Raw genomic sequence first — 18,668 nt, 5'->3', positions numbered from 1 at the left:
AATAATTTTAATGTAATTAATTTCTATTTATTACTCATAATTACATACTTACCTAATAAATTTATATTATATTGATAGATTCCTATGAATTTCACTTATATCAACATATTTATTATTTCTTCTGAGGATAACATGCATCTGGTCATATTAATGGGATATCCTGTGTCTTCCAGAAAGGTTGGTGAAAGGGTACTAGTCCTACCTGGCCCTCAGGGGTCTATGACCTGGAAGCATCTGGGGTGTGGTGCTGGCTTGCTACCCTCCATGGGGACAGCATGACAGTGAGATGGAGGTGGCTCTGACTACCTCCTGGGGAATATGATGATTCTGAGTAACCTGCAGAAGAAATTGAGACAGTAAATAAATATGGGAGAAAAGCTTTTAGGGTTAGCACCTTCATCACAGACATGTAGGAGACACAAACAAGCAACCATCAGGATGCCAGCTATAACATAACCAATGTATGGTGAGGGCCTACTATGTGCCAGGCACCGTTCTAGGAACTCTACTTGATTTACTCATTTAGTCTTCACAACAAAGGCATGGGGAAGGTACCCGTATTATCCCCATTTTACAGAAAAGAAAACTGGAGCATAGAGAACTTAGTTAACATAATTCATTAATTCAGTAGATATTATTGGTCATTAGTTAATATCATTCATTAATTCAGTAAATATTATTGGCCATACATACCACCTGCTGGGTGTTGCGGATATAATACAATGCATTCATATCAGATACTTTTCTTGACCTCAGAACTTGTATCTATTTGGTAGAGGAGATTTTTATCTTTATTTTATTCTGATTATTCATTATTTATTTAGAGAGTGCATGAGTGAGGGGAGAGGAGCCGGGGTTATGGAGCTGAGGAGAGGGAAAGAATCTTAAGCAGGCTCCAGGTTGCATGAGGCTCAATCTCATGACCCTGCAATCATGATCTGAGCCAAAATTCAGAGTTAGACACTTAACTGGCTGAGCCACCTGGGAGCCTCCTGGTAGAGGAGAGAATTGAAAATACAAAGTATCAAGTCAAACGTTAAATGCTATAAAAGAGGAAATTATGAGGTGTTATGTTGCCTGCTGTACAACATTGGGGAACTTATGTAACTTTTCTAAACCTGTTTTGTCATCTCCAATACTGGGACAATAATATTAGCTTATGGGGTTGTTAGAAGTACAATGCCTAGCATATATAATAAGGACTTAATAAATGTTATATAGTGGTAGAGTAATACGAGGAGGAGAGATTATGTATATTTGGGTGTACCAGAGCATCCTGAAAGATACTATCATAACTGAAGCTTGGAGGATTGGCCAAAGGTAGCCATCTGCTAACAGAGAGAAAAATCCATTCTTGATAAAGGACATAATACAAATAAGAGAGCAGGAAAGCTCAGAAAATAGGAAAAGCCTAAGGTTTGGTTTCCTTGTGACATGAAAGAATATAGAAAGAAGGGAGGCAAAATGTAGGTTGAGGCCATAGCATTAAGTTAACCTCAGGCTAAGGAATTTGGAACTTTTGTTGGGCGGTGTGGAGCAGAACGGAAGAGGGAGAGTGCTTTAGGAAGATTTGTCTGCTGTTGCAGGAAGAGTAGAACTGAGTGGAGGGGAGTGGCATCTGGGACACAGTCAGAACGAAGCCACTGCCCTGGAGTACCCAGAAGGGTCAGGTGAGGCCTGGTCTCTGCTAATGTCCCAGAGAGTAGCAGGGGAGGGAGACAGGATCATCATATTCTCCAGATACTAGAATTGACTGGACCTGCTGGAGTTGGAGGGAGGAGTTGTCACAAGACAAAAAGTTGTCACAAGACGAAAAGACCAACAGAGAGCTTTAGATACTGAGAAATGAATAACTGAAAGGATTGTATAGTGATAATGAAGATCTAGAAAACTCTGATATAAGGTAGAGAGGTGGGATTGCTAATGATATTACCTTTTGACATCTTGAGTTCCAGGTACCATCTGTTTGGGGACATGCAACAAACAGGTATCCTTTCCAAAATGGAAATTGTAGCTGGAGATAGAGATCCAGAAGTTGTTTATGCTGATGTAGTGGTTGAAACTGGATAAACGATACAGGATATCCTTCCGTGGAGGGTGTGGAGTCGAGCTACCAGCAGTGGCTCCTGAAGAGAACACAGAGGTCAGAAGGGAGGTGAGATTAGATCCAAGAGAGAGGAGGCCAAGAAGCCCAGGGTGGGGAATGAGTTCAGAAAGCAGGGTTGGAAATGGATGCAGATGTTTCAGAAAGACTGAGGAGGAGGAGAAGGACCAGTTGTGCTGCACATAGGATGGGCAGCTTTGATTAAATTTACTTTGAGAGCAAATTCTTCTGTTCTGTGACTGAGGCAGAAATGTTGTGGCATGTAAGGAAGGAGTGATGGGGGAGAAGCTACAGTGGTATTGTGGGATAGGGTGGAGATCCGGGGAAACTTCTAGTCTTGGAGGGTCAGTCTTTGTAGAGTGTGCACAAGAGTATTTGAGTGTATGTGTGGAGAAGAGTACGGTGTGTGGAAGCACCCATGACCTATTTCAGCCGTTGTCACTTGTTGCTATATGGGAATGGGAGTCCGGTGTTCCTAACAGTGTGGGTTTTTCAAAAGAAGCAGACAATCTAGGTTTTTTCTTCATTTTTGATGGAAAATCTGCACTTTTTAAAATGTTGGCTCAAATTTTTGAAAACCTTGTCTAAAACAAACATGTCTATGGGCAGGATATGGCTCATAAAGCTGCTGTTTACTTTGGTGGAGATCATGGGCTCATGAAAGTTCTCTGTAAAGAAGAAGAGAATGGCTTATCACAAGCACTGGATAAATATTTGCTGGATTGGAAACAAATTTGCACATTGATGATTTTTTTTTTAAGCTATAGTTTTTTATTTATTTTTTTATTTTTAATTTTTTATTTTTTATAAACATATGTTTTTATCCCCAGGGGTACAGGTCTGTGAATCACCAGGTTTACACACTTCACAGCACTCACCAAAGCACACACCCTCCCCAATGTCCATAATCCCACCCCCTTCTCCCAAACCCCCTCCCCCCAGCAACCCTCAGTTTGTTTTGTGAGATTAAGAGTCACTTATGGTTTGTCTCCCTCCCAATCCCATCTTGCTTCATTTATTCTTCTCCTACCCCCTTAACCCCCCATGTTGCATCACCACTTCTTCATATCAGGGAGATCATATGATAGTTGTCTTTCTCTGCTTGACTTATTTCGCTAAGCATGATACGCTCTAGTTCCATCCATGTTGTCGCAAATGGCAAGATTTCATTTCTTTTGATGGCTGCATAGTATTCCATTGTGTATATATACATTGATGATTTTTAAGTAGGAGGAAATGTAGGGCTCGATTTAATGCAGCTGTGATAGATGAGTACGGCCTCTGAAAGAATGTTGGTAAATTAAACTATGAGACATTTCTAGTCAAAAATTTATTATTTTGCTATTAATATTGACTTCTCATTGCCAATGAATATGATTGTCTTCACACCACCGGTAATTGGCGGTGACAGTAGAACATAGTAAGTCTGCATTATCACTGTATTAACACCATTGAAGACTGGTAGTTATTAGAACTTCGAGAATCCCAGCGCTCAATCAGTAGGTAGACACACCTTGTCTGTTCTTCGTATTATATTTGGAAGTAGTCAAATTTTTCTGAGTTAAAGTGTTAAGGAATGGACTTTATATGAGACACAGGTAGATGGGAAGGTCAAGGTCATAAACATGAATAGAACAGAAAGTGTTTCCATTCAGGGTAATTTCTTTAACTGCAGGCAAACTGTTCATTTATCAGCCTGTCTTCTCCCCATTAGTCCGCTCAAATTCAAATAGAATTGAAATCACAAATAGTGCCCAGTGCAGACATACAGGCTGGTCGATTACCGAAAGTCTTTTGTGACTACAATTCAGGAAATTGAAGTAACCCTTGTCTATGGACTTGCCTGTGTGTTTTTTCCCTCACGATGAAAGATCCTGATCAGAATATATGTCTTCTAGGTAAGTATTGCTGCTCTTTGACAGAGGAGAAAACTGAGGCTCAGAAAGGTCAGGTCACCAGGGTGAAGGGTCATACTGGAAGTTATGGAGCTGGGATGTAACACAGGCTGACTTCAAGGCCTGTGTCTTGACACAGCTTTAGTAAAATTAACCTCTGAGTGACTTGGTCCATTGAGTTATGCAAATAAAACTCATTTTCTTCTTCAAAAAAAACAATAGTCCTTCTTCTACTCTGGCCTTTGGGGATTGGTACACTTTTCCATTTTCCTAAAAGAAATTGCAAAAGTAACTCTTTGAACTCAGTAGTGATGATTTCCAAGGGGAAGCTTTAGTTGTATCGCCAGGCCTAAGTTCTAATTGTAAAGGCTATGGGATTTTAATTTATTATCTCTTTTTTTCCTAGAGTGTTTTGTGAAATTTCCTAGAGCATTTTGTTGCTGGGCTTGGCCATGTGTGTAATCCTAGAAGGAGAAGGGTCTTCACCCTGCCGTTTTTCTCTGTCTATATTCTTTGCCCTGTTATTTCTCTCCTTACAGTCAAAGGTCTTACATAGCTCCTATATTTCAGAATATATGCAACTGGGAAGGGGATTTTTTAAAACCATAAATAATTAATCTATTCTTTTGTGAAGCCGTCAAAAAAATGCCTACAATTGTATCAGGCAGGAAGCCCAACAGAAAGCATGAGTATGCTTTATTTTTTTTCTCCAGAAGTTCAAATGTATCTCTGCGCTTTGTCATGGATGAAAAGAAGCACCTAGAGTTTTGTCTTTTAACTAAATGTATGTGTGTATTTGAATGCAAAGGCATAAATATTTAAATATGTAATAGGTAAGTATATGCACATATATCCAATTACAACCTATGTATCTCTTTAGACAGATGTTAATGAAATGGTAAATATTAATACATTTTACAGGTACATAACTTCGTAGGACTCTACTTTTTTTAGGCAAAAATGTGTTTCTCTGAAACCACACCACACAGACTAAACATCTGTTTTAAAGTGTGTTAAAATCCAGCAACTCAATGTCAATTGGATCTGGCTTTACGGTATTGCTTGCTTGATTATGGCTCTCACTGGGGGAGGAGAGCTTTCTGATATCATCCAAACCTCCAGAGTACCATTCAAAGCAGCTGGTATTCTATATATTACATAATTATGAAGCACACAGTGTAGTTTAGAATACTTAAGAGGCACTAGGGGCCCACTTCTCAAAATATTTACAGCCTTTTATTCTTCTAAAAACAATAATTTGCATGCCTAAAATGATATGTGTACCTTTGCCATGCAAATTTTCTTTGGCTTCTTTTTTCTGGTGAAACTTGCTCTGAAAATATCAATGTTTAGCAGTGAATAGGCCAGAGGGAGATGTCATTGGCAAGAAAGGAGGTCTTTTAACATTTTCCCCAAATTGTGAGGATTCAGAGGGAAATGAGGAAGGTCTGAGTGAAGGAGCCCCTGTGAGAAGAGGTGTGACCTCTGAGGAGAGGCTCTGGAAACAGGTGTCAGCTTTTGCATGAAAGGGGTGATTGGAAGTAAGCGCCTATCCAGTACACCAGCTCTGGCCATTCCACAGATTTAGAAGAACATTAAGAATATTACCAGGTGGTGGGTATTATAGAGGGCACGGATTGCATGGAGCACGGGGTGTGGTGCAAAAATAATGAATACTGTTATGCTGGAAATAAAAAATAAAAAAAAAAAATTACAGGTAAAAAAAAAAAAAAAAAAAAAGAATATTACTGCTTTTGGGGTGCCTGGGTGGCTCAGGTGGTTAAGCCGCTGCCTTCGGCTCAGGTCATGATCTCAGGGTCCTGGGATCGAGTCCCACATCGGGCTCTCTGCTCAGCAGGGGGCCTGCTTCCCTTCCTCTCTCTGTGATCTCTTCCCTTCCTCTCTCCTACTTGTGATCTCTCTCTGTCAAATAAATAAATAAAATCTTAAAAAAAAAAAAAGAATATTACTGCTTTTGTGTAGATCCCACCGCAAGGTATTAACGCAAGTCTTCTTGCTAAGGGCTGTTTAAGTGAAACAGCGAAACTGGACATGCAGTGGGCTCCGCGCGTCCACTTCTGCCTCTCCATCTCTCTTCTACATTTTAGGAACTCATGCAGGCAACTACTCACTCAACAGACTGGGACTGTACCTGCTATGTCTTGGGTACTGTGCTGGACAATGGGAATATAAAAATAAACATGATAATGTCCTTCTAAGACATGAGCATTGAAGAGAGGGAGGAAGTCATAAATCAGTGGTGGCTGGGTGTCCAAGCCATGGCAGTAAAAAGCACGTATAGGAATGGTAACGGTTTGGAGGGGGCAGTGCTCACCTCTAACTTAGGTAGCAATAGTGATGAGGAAGGGCTTTGCGAAGGAGCCGATGCCTGAGGGAGACACAGCAGGGAAACTGTTCTAGAAAGAGATGGAGGACTGGAACCCATGGGAGGGTTTGGGGGCAGAAAGAAATGACATGCTCTAATATATATTAGACATGCTCTAATATATATATATATATATATATATATAAAATATATTTATATTATATATATATATATATATTTTTTTTAATAACACTGTTTTTTACCAAAGCACACTTTGGGGCTCTCTTAAGCTACCTTATTTTTTCTGAGTGGTCTCTGTTAGGGATCAGGGGCTTGGTCTTTACTGAAAATGTCCCAAATGGTAGTACTACCATCTTGGTGGAATAGGACTTCTTCCAAAAGTTGGGTGGGGCTGAATATCTTGGGTCAGTAATGTACCATTTATCCCTAAATTAAAATGGGTAGTAGCGTAGTTATTCTGGCCTTGATTCTATTCTGAAAGATATGATTAAAAACAGGCCAACTTCAACAGTAGATTAAAAGTACCCAGGCTCCTATTGGAACTCAAGCTTTGTCTGGCACTCTTATTTATGGAACTGTGCTAATAAAAATACATTATAAAGAGGAATAAGTAACTGGGTCAATGTATTGATTAACTATACATATATACATATATGTGGTTTTAAAATATTAAATGTGTACATAATGTATACTGAATATAAAATATTAAATATATACAGAGTACTTAGGGATATTATCACATATAAAAGGCAAGAAATGGGCCAGGATCTTAATGACAGTTATCTTTGAGCAGAGTATTACAAAAGACATTTATTTTCTGTTTTCTGTGTCTTGGTGAAATTGTATACAATGAAACTACATTCATTTCATAAACAGAAAAAAAAATATTTTTTCCTATAAGGAGTAAATTGTTAACATAGTAAATTAAAGTTTCCCTTTGGGAAAGGAGAGTAGGGATGCTAGTCACCATTCCCAGAAGGCAATCTTCTGTGACCAGCCTGGCCTGAAAATCATGCCCCAAAGATGATATTGTTTCTACTCTATCCTGCTGACTCACTCAGCAAGAGCGCCTACTGCAGGCTGATACCAAGAGCTAAAAGGTAAGTTGACCCCTCTTACCTAGTTTAGGAAAGAGCCATGGAGACAAAAACTTGCAAAGACACTTAACAGGCCTAATAAAGAATGTCTGATCAAGTAACAAAGAGAAAGTGCTTAATTAAAATGGAAACCTTGCCAAGTTCAACCCTAATTTCCTTGCATCTGAAAGGCTTTGCTTCAGACTTCCTGCCAGACTTCACTTCTTTCATCATCATCATAGTTAAACGTCCTCTTGAGTGCCATATACATTCCTGCCATGATGGAAACTCCCCGAGAGCCACATTATGTCCTATTCACATTTATATGCCCCACAATGCCTTGAACACAGAAGAAATTCAATACATATTTATGGAATGAGCAAATGGTCCAGTATTGTGTGGGGCTAACACATACAGCAGTAATAGAAAATATTTCACTTCAGGCTCAAGCAAACTGTTTATTTTATGAATCTGACAACTGCAGTATTGAAAGAAAGTGGCCATATCTGATCTCAGCAAGGATTGATTGATTGATTGATGCTTCTTCTCTTGCCGTATGGCAAGGGAAAAGGTTTCTTCATAAGTCAGTGGCCTCTGACATGCACCACCACCATGGCTTCTTCCTCAATGGGTAGTCTGTTTGACCAGCCAAGGTCATGTGACCTGTTGTAAGGGGGAAAAAAGTCACTCTTAGAAATATGGCAAGACAGAAACTTCTCTTTACATAACCATAGTTAGAGGGTTTATTGAAACATGCTGCCCAGAAAACAACTGTTTGTGAAGAGCTTGAGGGCATCATTATAACCTCTGTGGGAGGCTGGTTTTCTCTGGTGCCCAGAACTGCATGGACAACAGAATCCATGCTATCAGTCCACAGAGCCCAACACTCCTGTCATGAGTGTTATCATTCAATTTTCTCCCAGCAAGAGTGACAGGAGCTAATTGTTTGGCCCAGTTTGTGTCCTTCCAGTCCCATGAAGTTGACTATTTTGCATAATAATCTGACTGGCTGGTTGAAGCTCCAGTAATCCAGTTCTTAAACCTGAAACTAGGAAGTGCCAGAAAGGTTGGTTCCCTATGGTGAAATGACAAGACATTTCAGGGAGAAGAAATCTTTCCAAAATTTTCTGTAATTAAAAAGTGTAGTGTATTTTTTTTTGGAAGAAACTCTACTTCTAGTGCATTTCACGTGAAGGTGATAATATTGTGAAGATGTATGCATATATATGTGGATACACACAGGCACACATGCACACTCATGTGTGCACATCTCTTTAGTGAAATAAGTCAAATCATTTTGAGCATTGATTAGGTAAGAATTTGAGTTCTTAGGATCTTCCGATGAAAGGTAATGTTAAATGGAATTGAACTGATGCCATGGTCTGTTTTGGAGAAGAAAATTGATGTTTTTTTTTTTTTCTTTTCATTAAAATAAGACTTGAAATTTTAGTGTGCTGGACAAAGGAGCATGAAGAAACTTTTGGGGTTGATGCATATGATCACTGTCTTGATTGGGGCGATGGTTTCACAGTCTCATATATATGTCAAAAGGTAGCAAATGGTATGTTTTAAAATATGTGAAGTTATTGTATGTCAATTATACTTCAATAAGAAAAAGACCATTGCAGTGTGCTGGGCTGGAAATCTCTTCTAAGCATCTCTCAGGAAGTGTTGCATAAGACAACCAATGCAAATGCCAGTGGGTTTAATATGGCACTTACCTACATATATCATTCCTCCAACCATCCATCATTCCTTCTGGAATAATGGAAAACAATAGGTAAATTTTGTGATAAACACATGTGTGTCCATTCAGTATCCAAGACAGATCACCAGTTGCCTGGACAGAGGGAGCAGAGTGTCCCATCGCTGACGGAGTTAGGAACATAGTTATAATCCAGAATCTGGATTGAGGACTGTGACACCAGCACGTTATAGTTATCCCTTCCACCCTACTCCATCAATTGGACTTTTTAATACACTTGAAAGTCCGATTCCCCCGGCTTCTCAATACATTGTTTTCTTGCCAATCTCTACAAATGATTCAGGCAAAACTGTAGGAATAGGGCAAAAGAGAGTTTAAAAATTTCGAATGAATTTTTAAAATTTTTCTAATTTAAATTCAGTTGGCCCACATACGTTACATCATTGGTTTCTGATGTAGTGTTCAATGATTCATTAGTTGCATCAAGTGAATTTTAACACTTGTGTGTTAAGAAGCCTCATAATAGGAACACCTGGGTAAGCTCAGTTGGTTAAGCATCTGTCTTTGGCTCAGATCATGATCCCTGGGTCCTCGGATTGAGCCCTGTGTGGAGACCTGCATCCACTGTCAGGTTTCCTGCTCAGCAGGGAGTCTGCCTCTCCATTTCCCTCTGCTTCTCTCCCGACTCATGTTTGCTCTCTCTCTCAAATAAATAAATAAAACCTTTCTTTTTTCTTTTCTTTCTTTCTTTCTTTCTTTCTTTCTTTCTTTCTTTCTTTCTTTTTTTTTTTTTTTTAGAAGGCTCCTAATAGTAAAGAAAGGCAATTAGATTTGTGAATCCCAGGCCCACCCCCTCCACAGCCTGGGGAGCTGGAACACATCGCCAGCTGGTACCTGGACCTTGGAAAGGGGCTTCCTGGATCTGTACTTGAACCCAAGCCTACAGACAGGGATTGGAGTTTAAGAAGTTGGGATATAAATTGCTGGAGTTGAGGGCAGTGTGTATGAGGGGAAGGCTTGAGCCAGAGAGGGAGCTAAAAAAAGGTAGGATGTCAGGTGCTGTGTGCCTCGTCATGATTCCCATCGTTGTGGTGGAGATGGCCTCTTCCCCTTTTACTGCCATACATCCTGTGGCGGGTGTACACTGACGCAGGGCTGAGGAGGAAGCAGGAAAGCTGAGGGGATCAGGACCATGGAGTTTGTATGGGAAGGACAGAAGAGGCCTGGGGAATCAGCAGCATCTCTATATCTGTGGGAAGTGGGGTGTGGAGTATTAGGGCAGCCTCTGGACCCACTGAGGGTGGATAAGAATTTCTTCCGTGCTTTCAGTTGGAGAAATTAAGTACATATACAAAATTTCTAAATCCCTTCATCTATTTCCATTATTTCTTATTCTCTTGCCTAAAAGCGTGTTTCATTTCAAATTAGAGTCAAGTTCCAGCTTATTTATTTATTTTTAGAAATGAATGTTTGGCAAACTAAAATCCCAGCACTTTAATGTTAGAAAGAACTTTGAAATTAAACAAGGATCCTATCTCCTTCTTTTAATATCTAAAAAACAAAGCACAGTTCTTCCTTCCAGGTTGGACTCTCCTATTACAATGAACGTTAATCCATACTAAACGGGCTTTAAGAAACGGGTTTTCCTCACCTCTGTTCAATTTCCTTTCTCAGCTTTAATGATTTCAGGTAGCTCCTGCTCATCTTTGTTAGCCATGCACAAATGTAAATGGTAATGAGGCTTTTGTGTATGCGTGTGAAATTCAAAATCCATCCCTAGTCTATTAACTCTGTAAAGAAACTTACACTGTAGGAGTCCATAGGAGTCTGAACAAAAAGGCTTCTATTGTACAAAACCAATTTCCATGTAATCAAGTTGGGCAATAGAGTGTTTTCTCTTGAATGATATTTGTACAATGTCGGAGAGGTCTGACCTGTGCACTGTGCAGGAGAGTTCTATCACTTAGTGGGTGCAAAGGTCAGAGGAAAGAAATGTTTCTGGAATGACTTGGCTTAAATTGCAATGCTTCATAATAGCATGGTTTCGTGGCCACCTCCGTCAATGACTATTTTTGTCCAACTAAAATCTGGTCAAGCGATGCATCACTGAACTCATTTATTTAAGAAACAGCTAGAGATTATTGTTAAATAAAAAAAGTACCTCATTTTGGTTTTAAGATATTCCTTTTCCTTAATGTACTATGTTTTGTGGTTTCTTTTTTCCTTAAGTTTAAATTATCAGCTAATGCCGAGTGGCTAACGACAGCACCTGGCACGTAATAGGAAGTCAGTCAATACGTATCAAGGAATGATTGAACTTAATTTCTCTTATGCAACAGATGCAAAATAGTATGACTTAATCAGACCATACGAATCTGAAAAGCTTTTTTCACTGTGGTCTAAAATGTTAATTTCCTATAATTTTCTTGTAATGCGAAAACTAACATACCATCTAATAAAATCTTTTTGTTTGAGTAGATGTCTGCAAAGTTAGGAATAGCATTTTATAACCTAAGCAGCCAGTTGCTGATTTTTATACCCCCGACCGCATTTTAGCTCAGTCAAGAATCCCAGCGTCCTACAAGTGCCGCTCCCAATTCACCCAGATGCTTCTCGGACACCTCCTTAGGGTCCCAAGGGTGACCCGACTCTCATCAAGGCAACACACAAAAGCTCTCTCAGGATGGTCCCCGGGATCAAATAAAAGAGGCCTCGTGCTGTGTTCAGTGGGCAGCATCACACCGACATGCTGCAGGGCTCTGTCTAATAAATCAATGCTGATACAATTCGACAAGTCTGTAATCAGTTTGAGATCATGCTCCAGTATGTTCTACAGCAGACAGATTGCAATTCTCACTTTAGTTTCCTAGTAAAACAGATGATAATTGGGGAAGTTAACCTGCAGTCTACTTGTTCATAAGCTAAAAAAAGGTAACGCATTTTGTTCACTTAGTTGCCCCCAAATTGATAAAGTAGTTTAGTCTCTCACCCTTCCAGATTCCTACTTTTTCACCCACACAGTATTTTATGCAGACGTGCTTAGAGATGTAACAGACTTCCCTCCTCTACCTCCAGACAGCATGTTCCTCTAGAGGAAGGCTCTCCAGATGTTTCACATCTCCATATCCCTGGGGCCTGGAGCAGCATTTAGAAGTTTTTCAGAATGAAGCAATAGCAATGCACTTTTTAAAGTTAAAAAAAAAAAAAAAGAGTTTTCAGTATTGACTCAAAACCACATTTTCTAATCCTCATTTGTACTTGCATCCACAAACCAGAAACTAAGTGTAAACTCCCATATATGAAGCTCTGATACAGAAAACCAAATGTACACAGTAGAGGCCAACTATTTATGTAATCAATCCTACCAGTACCCACAACAGTAATTGAACATGACAGGTGATATTGTTTTCTTAGCTTATTTAATATTTAGGGCGTTGAATAATAATAACAGTAACAACATGTATTTAAAGGTTAAAAAAAAAGCATCCCCTGATGCGCTTTAACACACATCAGTTCATTTGACATTCACAAACCCCTTCTACATTGAGAGTTGCTTTGTCTTCATATTAGATTATTCATATTTAGGCTTAGGGGAGCTGTGACTTACCCAAGGCTTCTCAGCTGAGCAGGGCCTCTTGGACAAGGCTCCAGCCCGTGGTCACAGCCAATGGATTTCCACATTGCTCCGTGCCTGGCCTTTGACACAGAGGCAACTTGAAGTTCTGGAATGTCTTAGAGAGGTCTTCTAGTTTTTAAATTCTGTGTCTTTATGCTACACGGACCTATGCTTTGAGAGTTATGATACGCTGATCTCTCTTTTTTTTTTTAAGATTTTATTTATTTATTTGACAGAGAGAGATCACAAGTAGGCAGAGAGGCAGGCAGAGAGAGAGGAGGAAGCAGGCTCCCTGCTGAGCAGAGAGCCCGATGTGGGACTCGATCCCAGGACCCTGAGATCATGACCTGAGCCGAAGGCAACGGCTTAACACTGAGCCACCCAAGCGCCCCAGATATGCTGATCTCTCAAGAGCCCATTTCTAATGTATGAAATTTTGGAAATGAGTTTGCTAACTGTGGTTGCATTCTAAGATTTTAAATTCTCAGCATCTTTAGGGAACAATGGGAAATTCTATGAAATTTGGCTTAAACATTTGTTTAGGAGACCAGAGTTTACTATACAAGTGCTAACAGATGTGTCACTCTAAATAACAAGACCTAATATAGGAAAAAAAAGAACTTAAAAGTATGTAAACTAGGAATGGGCTCATTGCATTTTACAGAATGAATGCCTTATTTTGTAAAAGGTCCCCACAGTTCCTTTATGTGCTTAGCGTCTTGGTGCATTTATGTGTTTGATTGTAGATCACCAACCACTTGATAAAATGGCTGGGGGAAAAAGAGGAGGAAACATTGGTGATGTTTTGAGAGCCAATAGTACTTACAAAACACTTAAAAACAATGATAATGCATTTCTAAATTTAAGATGTGAACTAATGGAAGAATTTCATTTGAATCACCTGAATTAATTTATAGGATTTTTGTGAAAGTCTCCATTGACAGCCTACGATGCTTTGTTGCCTGAATTCAGAATGTGTTTCATTCATTCATTCAACACATAGCTATTGGATGTTTAATACATTCCAAGTACTGTGCAGAGTGATGATGAACCAAACCAAACACAGTTTCTGACCTGCTGGAATGTGCACTGTGCTCTTTAGCAATGTGATTTGGAAGTTTTACGGGGCTAGCAGATGTGAAGTGATAATGAAGAACAAGTTCTTCTTTTAAAAACTTACTGAAGCATCTCCATGTGATCATTTCTTTGCCTTTCGTTGTGTATCTCCTTTATATATTTTCTGAGATCTATTATAATGAATGATTATTACTTTCTGGATTATCTGTAAAAGATAAAGGAAAAAGCTTTTCTTAATTTGGTTCTTGGCATATTTATATGAATGTTTTGAGGCTCTAGAAATGGCAATTATCATAAATATCCCAACTGGCACATTTTATTAGCATGAGCTCACATAATATAGATGAATCAACCTGACGTTTTTTTTCCTTCAGCTGTTTGGCCACCATATTAATTGGTTCTATTACAGGTGGATAGAATGATCTTAATTTCCTTTGGTAAGCTTGAGTGATTTAATCTCATCAGTGAATTGTGGGTTGAAGATATATTTCAAATTTTTAAATCCCATCACTTTGAGGAAGATTTCCTTGCCTTATGGATTTAATGAAAGAAAGTTACCTGTTAATACTTCACATGCATTTCCTTATTCATGTGGAAGTAGAGTTACAACTCCAGACTGTTTATGTAAGCCATCCGTAGGAGCTGGTTCTAATTCATTTATTTTTACCATGATTACAACTTTTAGTTGAGCAAATATTGAACTTTATTAATCCTACCTGTGTATCCTGCTGGGTAATAAAATGTATTGGCACATGTATTTAAGATTCTTCAGGCTTTGAACAAAAATGTTGCCATGGGAACCGGATTTCATAGCCCATAGTCCTTTGCACAACTACACCTGCCTTATGGTACAGGTTTCCATGGCAACATTTTTGTTCAGGGAACATAGAACTTGAACAGAATATGCCACGAGTCTCTTTTCAATGTGTACGTTGATCGTTGTGGTATTACTATAGTTAATGTGCATATTAGAAATACCAGGGGCTCCATGATGGGCAGCGATGTTGTTCTTACTGCCACTGAATAGATTCCTATCGTGTTTTGTAGTCACAAGGCATCGGATTAGGAAATTAGAGCAATTTCTAGTCTCTTTTCACTGTCTCTCCACCCTGAACTCTTTCGACCCTCCCGCCAGAGTATGGCGAATAATCCTCCATGGCTGGCATGACCAGAATGATCATGTGTGATAATGCCAGAGCTGTAAGGGAAAGATGTGTAACTAATATCTGGCCAAGCTCAGCAGGCTTTCTTTAAAGGGCAGCATCAATCTTGGGAGCCTCTACTGCTGCAGAATAGTCTACTAATTGTTCTTCAACTTCCTCACACATACTTTACTCCAAAGAAGGTCATGAGCTCCAATAACAAAGTATCACGAGGATGGGGTAAGGATTAGTTTTCTTATTTTTGATCTAATGTCTTCTCTCTTTATCTCTTATATATTTACATTCAGCATAAAAAAAAAAAAAGTTGGCAACTCCTAAATTAAAGCGACCCAAGTTCTTTTTTGGCTTGCCATGCATGGGTGTCCCATCACGTCGGTAACTAAGGCACTTAGTTACCAGGAAGAGGGCACTACGGCCTCACAGTGGATAATCCGGGGTTATCACTGTTGTGTTTTATGGTTCTCTCACCTGTTCTGTGCACACTCATCTGTCAGGACCAGGCTGTCATTGCTGCCAGGTCTGTTGGCATGTTGCTATTTCTTGGCAGGTCTCAAAACATGCAGCACTGGATTTTGAAGTAGCCTCAGCTGCTGTTCGTGGTATACAAAGGAGCTGAATGGGGGATATTATTAATGCCAATCATCCTCTACCCACAAGGGTATCAAAGGGACTTTTAGAGACCACAGGGCTGCTTTCAGCAGAAACCCTAATCAGATCATCTTCCTTGATCAGGGGAAGGAATGTAGGAAAATGAAGTGGGTTAAAGGAATTAGAACAAGTAAATGCATTCTGAATACATTCCCGACAAATTAGCCCAGAGTGCAAATAGACATTGATTTGTTTGATTGAGTGGAAGTATAACTTAGAAGCCCGAGGTCAGGCTTCTGCCAATTTGAGGCCTTGGGAAGTTAAACAAATACAGGGGAGTGTGAAAAACACATTTATTTATAAAGCTGGAGAGGAGAAAGGAACAAATACAGGAAGAGAGGGAGGGGAGGGGGGGAGAGAGGCAGGGACAGGGAATAGTGAAATGACAGACTCGACTCGGGGAGTCGGGCTAGAGGAACGCTATTACAAGGCAGGGGCAGAAAAATTGTAGGTGAGTTTCATCTAGAGGAAAATACAAGAAATGTAGAGGAATGGGTACTAAATCAGGAGTCAGACAGTCTTGGTTTTCCAGCTACCTATAATCATGGATTTGTCACCTCAGTTGTCTTTCTGGAAAATAAACAATGAGGCCTTTGGATGAGGCCTGAGCTAAGGTTTTAAAACTCTGTTGTATGACTGCGTGTGTGTAAATACAGTGGAGAAGCCTCACGGGAAACATTTTTGTCTCCCGAAAAACTACTTCAACTAGACCCGCTTTCATTTGCTGAGCACTGTAATGAAATTTCACTTAAAGAAAATGCTGCCTGAACTCTAAAAAGTTTCAAAACTATTGGGACTGCTGATTTTCTAAATCCTGCCCAGCACTAATATTCTACTCTGTGCCCCAGTCTCTACTAAGCTAATAACATGATGGATTTTAACCACTGTTTAATAGAGTTATGAGAGCTTTGAGCTCATGGCCATTGCACAATCAATATTTCTTGACTTGAGCTGAATTAACTTTCATCCGTTCTGGAAATGGACCCCACAGATCCTTTTCCTAAAATGCCAAAGAAGTTATTTTAATCAACGAAAGGCCCATAACACAAAACAAACCACAGCCCTATCCTTGCAAGAAACAAAAAGAACAACAAAAAACAGGGTTTGGCCACACCTGAGAGATTTTGTGCCATGGTCCCTGGATGTCAAAATCAAGGGAGGGTGAGGAAAGCCAGCTGTCCTAACCACAGCAAGAATGCACAAAAGATTGGGATCCTGCCAGGTGTACCAGAGGAGCACGGATGAAACCATGGAGTCTTTAGCCCTTTTTGAACTTGAAGATGGAGGGAGCTGTGGTCAAGGTCTGAAACATGTGAAGAATATGTGTATCACAAACAGATTTGTTGACCCAGTCCTGCTTGGTTGTTACAAGGGAACCAACTTTCCTTACAACTTTAGAGTGATGCGTTTAGGCCAAAAGGAAGTCCTGCTTTGTATAGGAAGTGGTTTACTAATGGGATTCATTACTGTCCGAATTCAAATAAACTGGGCGTGCTAAACTCAACCCCAGCGGGATGAACATGATAGATTGATTATCTGGGCCTCTGCCTGCATCAGTTTCCTGTGTGTGGTCTGGCGAGTGTGCCAGGGGAGAAGAAATGTGTAGTTCTTGGGTTCTATGCTCTGGACAGAGTGTTACACTACTAAGATAGACTAGTGGTGGTCATCTCCTTCTCAAGGAATGGACTTAATGCATGGCATAGTCTTAGTTTCTTTACTTGACCTCACAATGATACATAAGAAGGAAAGAAACACATTCTCCTATAACATTTCTTTCTGAAATTTTTGTTTATTTTTGGTAAAATCCAATAGATGATAATTTGCCTTCAAAGTATATGGGGGCACACCTACACATATATACATGAATGTGTATGTTCGTGTAACATATGTGTATACATAAAGACCATTAGGGCAACATTTTCTAGTGGTCCACCAAGAGTGCTACTATTTTCAAATGTTTTCAGGTGGATGGGGATAGAGATGGGAACACTACAGATAAAGGCAACCTTATGTGTTATGTGCAGAGGCGTGAAACTGCCTTGGAGTTTCTCATTCTAAGCAGCAGCAGATGGTTCTTTCTGGAGCAGGCTAGAACTTGGAGTGAGTTGAGCTGTGCCAGAAAAGAGAGATGAAGCCAAATAAGATTTGTGATTTACACAGATGCTGGATAATGGAGAGCCTTGGTTGCTCTGATATAATTGGGTTCATCATTTCACAGGTAATAGGACACCACTGACGAGTTTTGAACATGTAAGTGAAATTTGCATCTGAGAAGGCTGATTCTGGAAGGTGGATGGAGAATGGGTGACTTGCAAGAGTGAAATCAAAGAGATCTGTTGGTTTAGGGCTGATTTGTTCATTCAGGAGAGGGAAAAAAAAGCCACACTGCCCCCCACCACCACCCCAGAGCCTGAATTTACAACACTAGCAAGAGGGGTGGAGATAAAGGACATAAGAGAGTGTATAGAGTCTCTTTGTATTCTACTCAACCCCAGTAAGCTCTTTCCATTTACACTTCTGTCTCATTAGGTGGAGGCGGATGTTATGAAAGATGCTTAATGTGTTTTGTTGACTTATTCACCCCTTGCTTTCATTTGTTCCCCTTTTACTACTTGTTACACTTCATTCGAGTCTTCTAGATAAGGGAAAAGAAAGAAAGGGACAGCATTCTAGCTCCTTAAAAGCAAAGTAACTAATAGGTTATGAATGAGCTGAGTTTATTATTTTTTCAGTAAGCCAGGATTTTCTGTAATGAATTTTGTCAGGGAGATCTAATTAAACCATCATAGCAATCTCTGAGAATAGTAACAGGAAGCATGTTCAATAGGTTCTTGCTAGGCAGGGTTTTTTTTTTTTCTCCTATTCTTACCTCTCCTAACCTTTATAATGCACCTTTCTCTACAGTCTACCTACCGGAGACTCATTCTGTTGCATAGTTAGACACATCTTACCAGGACAAAAACTTAACCCTGTGGTACATGTAAGAAGAATAGGGGTTCCTGTAGAAATGTAGTAAATCCCCCCCACACTTTTTCTT

General features: G+C 39.7%; 1 long non-coding RNA gene across 3 annotated transcripts; it reads right to left on the bottom strand.

The window, feature by feature from the left end:
- Positions 1 to 7,782: 7,782 nt before the first annotated feature.
- LOC116588360 lies at positions 7,783 to 14,607 on the bottom strand. 3 transcript variants are annotated; one of them, XR_004284907.1, is made up of 4 exons: positions 14,379 to 14,521; positions 13,924 to 14,025; positions 12,735 to 12,858; positions 7,783 to 8,085 (listed from the first exon to the last, which is right to left on the bottom strand). It is a non-coding gene; the product is annotated as an uncharacterized LOC116588360 (long non-coding RNA). The 3 variants fall into 3 exon arrangements; XR_004284906.1 differs by lacking the exon at positions 14,379 to 14,521 and adding an exon at positions 14,537 to 14,607 and having other exon boundaries at positions 7,784 to 8,085; XR_004284908.1 differs by lacking the exon at positions 14,379 to 14,521 and adding an exon at positions 14,537 to 14,607 and having other exon boundaries at positions 7,784 to 8,085; positions 12,735 to 12,823.
- Positions 14,608 to 18,668: the final 4,061 nt, after the last annotated feature.

The sequence above is a fragment of the Mustela erminea genome, chromosome 4, assembly GCF_009829155.1.
Source record: "Mustela erminea isolate mMusErm1 chromosome 4, mMusErm1.Pri, whole genome shotgun sequence".
NCBI classification, from domain to species: domain Eukaryota; kingdom Metazoa; phylum Chordata; class Mammalia; order Carnivora; family Mustelidae; genus Mustela; species Mustela erminea.
Note: the sequence above shows the minus strand (reverse complement) of the source record. Positions and strands in the feature narration are given on the sequence as shown.